At 45.1% G+C, this 3,119-nt stretch overlaps 1 pseudogene across 1 annotated transcript; it reads right to left on the bottom strand.

Moving 5' to 3' along the window:
- Positions 1-552: 552 nt before the first annotated feature.
- Positions 553-2,372, bottom strand: LOC311149492 (serine/threonine-protein kinase SBK1-like; annotated as a pseudogene). Its single transcript has 3 exons — positions 2,203-2,372; positions 1,544-1,746; positions 553-1,213 (listed from the first exon to the last, which is right to left on the bottom strand). The product of its transcript is annotated as a serine/threonine-protein kinase SBK1-like (transcript).
- Between the last annotated feature and the right edge of the window lie 747 nt (positions 2,373-3,119).

Here is a 3,119-nt window from a genome sequence, read left to right as displayed (position 1 = left end):
TGTTACATTTTTACATTCTCCAGGTTACCAATATTGTGTAGGTACACACAGTATGCACTCTTAGAAAAAAAGATGCTATCTAGAACCTAAAATGGTAATTTGGCTGTCCCCATGGGAGAACCCTTTGAATAACTATTTTTGGTTCCAGGTAAAAACACATTTGGGTTCCATGTAGAACCCTCTGAGGAAAGGGTTCTTCATGAAACCCAAATGGGTTCTACCTGGAACCAAAAAGGGTTCTCCTATGGGGACGGCCAAAGAACCCTTTTGAACCCTTTTTGCTAAGAGTTCAGTACAGCCACAGAGTGTTTGGAACTCACTCCACTAGTGCTGCTCCTCCTTTACACTCTTATCATCTGCTCCTATCACATGGACAGAGCTCCCCCTTCACTGCAAATGTAGTCCTTGTGTGACTCTCCGAACTTACACCAGACATTGAGAATAATTAATGTACCTTAGTTATCAGTGCATTGTAAGAGTGGTGTTGAATGTGCACCTTGTGCTCCCTGCATAGTGGATACCAGAGCTGGAAGTGATGTACACATATCTCAGTTAACTGAGGACCTTTACCTCCTCGTGGACAGGACTACTCCTACACACACTAGGGGTGGAGCAGGTGACACTGGCCTTGCATTCTCCGGTTGCTGTCCGTTTGAGACTACTAGCATCGGCGTCACCCAGTCCTTTTCCACATAAGACCTGACCTTCCCTACCGTGCAACTCTTGCTAGCATCCAGCTCCAACAGCCTGCTGAACATCTCCATGACAGCCGGGGTAAATCTCTTCCACAGTGGCGGGACTTCCTCCACGGTGGGCGCATGGCACCAATCAGCAAACTCCTGGTAGAAGTCGTCTGAGGCCACGCAGCGCTCCCAGGGGAAGTAGATAGTGAGGATGCAGAAGATGACCACTCTGAAAGCCCAGGTGTCCAGGCTTGTCTCCACGTTGAGTGGGGGCACCCGCACCTCTTTCTGGCCATCCTCCAGGGCTACGGCACACAGCTCCGGGGCCATGTATGGCAGCGTGTCGGAAATGAAGCGGATCAGAGTGCCTCTCGTCTGGGCCATGCCGAAGTTGGCCAGCTTGACCCGTCCAGCAGCAGGATGTTCTTAGGCTTGATGCCGTGGTGGACCAGGCCGTGCTCGTGGATTAACTCCAGGGCACTGGTGATCTGCAGGACACAGCGCTTCACTGCACACTCTGTGATACCTAGCTGGGAACAGAGGAGTGGTGTGTTGTTTGTGTTAATAACATAAAGCTTACGCTACCCATAATGCAATGCACACCCACACAGTGGTTGTTGATAGTATGCCTTGCATCATGGCTACACACCATTTCTTCTGCGATCATTGTACCTGTCTAACATGTGAATTAGAAGACTGTACAGTCCATATGGATTTTTTTTGACAACACATTGAGTTTATGGACACTCAAAGGGGTAAACATTGATAACATGCACATTGTAATTGTATTCTAAAACACTTTATAGGTCAAATAATTTACTATATCAAAATCAAACAATGAGTTAAATTTACTCTCTTACTTTCGGTTGGATGACGGCAAAAAGGTCCCTCCCAATAACAAGCTCCTGGGCAAAGCAATAGTGCTCATTGGATTGGAAGGCGATTCCGAAAAGACCCACAATGCAGTGGTGGCAGGACAGGTGCAAGGAGATGCAGTACTCCCGCAGGAATCCCTGGAGCTTGGTGGAGGCTTTTGGTATCACCTTCAAAGCCATCGGTGTTCCTGCAAAACATCCATAGTTTCTATTTACATTTTCATAACAACTTTCCAAAAGTGACCACTGACCATATTAGGTTTTTGACCAGAAACTGTCCGTCCAGTTAGAAGACAGAATACATTGTATTAGTGTCTATAAAGGCTTTATCAGGACAGCTTGCATTTTTGTAACAACTTGGCAAAATGTTATGACCATAGGCAATGTTTTGACCACTGTAGACCACTGTAGAAAACACAGTAGACAACAGTGTAGATATAGCAGACAGTATAAATGATATCAGCTGATTTTTCTGCCAGAATTGGAAGTCCACCACACTAGGAAGCCAATTCTAAGAATCATTTGATATGAAACATTTCAACCACTTTCAAGTTACGTGAAATCAATTAATCATTAATGGTGTCATTGAACCAAAGAAAAGCGTATAGTATTTCAACCTATGAAACTATGAGTAGGCTACTTACCCCTGCAGCGACGGGTGACCAGCAACACCTTGCCATACCTCCCCCGGCCGATCTCCATGATGATGTTGATCTCTTTGATGATGTTGAATCTCCAGGTGGCTCAGGCGCCGCACCGTCAGCTCCATCATCTCATCGACCAGGCTCCCATCTGCAAGGCCCAGCTCCATCATCTCTCTCTCTCTCTGTCTCTCAAATCTGACAATCAGAGAGCCATGGGTTAATGATTGTTATGGTCCAATCAATGCCTCTGTACAATTCACAACAAACAAGTATTGATGTAAACACGCAACAGATGTAGGATCTTTAATTTGAGCTGGTTTTCTACAGCAGGAAAATAATACTGCAGTAACAGGAAATGTAAATTATTATGTGGATTATAATTAACGGACCTTTTTGTAGGGGTTGATATACGTTTTTTCTTAAGGGAAAATAATGTCTGAAATTTCAAATTGGACATTACAAACTTCAAAAGCCTATTTAACCTCAAATACACTACAAGTTTTACATTTCCTGCATTGTAGGAAAGATCTCCTGCATCAGGGTGATACGATTCTACATCTGCAGATATACCAATTTTATACCAACACAACAGAGATCAATTTTTTGGACAAATATATGTATATATCAAGAAAATCCTAATAATGAATTGACAGTCAATATGGGGTGAACCACAACGACAATCTCGAGAAAAGAGATGCATCCATAGCCACTGGGCCACCCAGTCTCTGTACCACGCTCACTCGTACACACTAATACAACACACTCATCCAGGCTCTGTCATAGCCGGCCGAGACCGGGAGACCCATGGGGCAGCGCACAATTGGCCCAGCATCGTCCAGGGTAGGGGAGGGAATGGCCGGCAGGGATGTAGCTCAGTTGGTAGAGCATGGCATTTGCAACGCCAGGGTTGTGGGTTC

Source organism: Coregonus lavaretus (assembly GCF_964263955.1).
Source record: "Coregonus lavaretus genome assembly, chromosome: 22".
Taxonomy (NCBI): Eukaryota; Metazoa; Chordata; class Actinopteri; order Salmoniformes; family Salmonidae; genus Coregonus; species Coregonus lavaretus.
The sequence above is the reverse complement of the archived record's forward strand: the minus strand, read 5'-3'. Positions and strand labels throughout refer to the sequence as shown.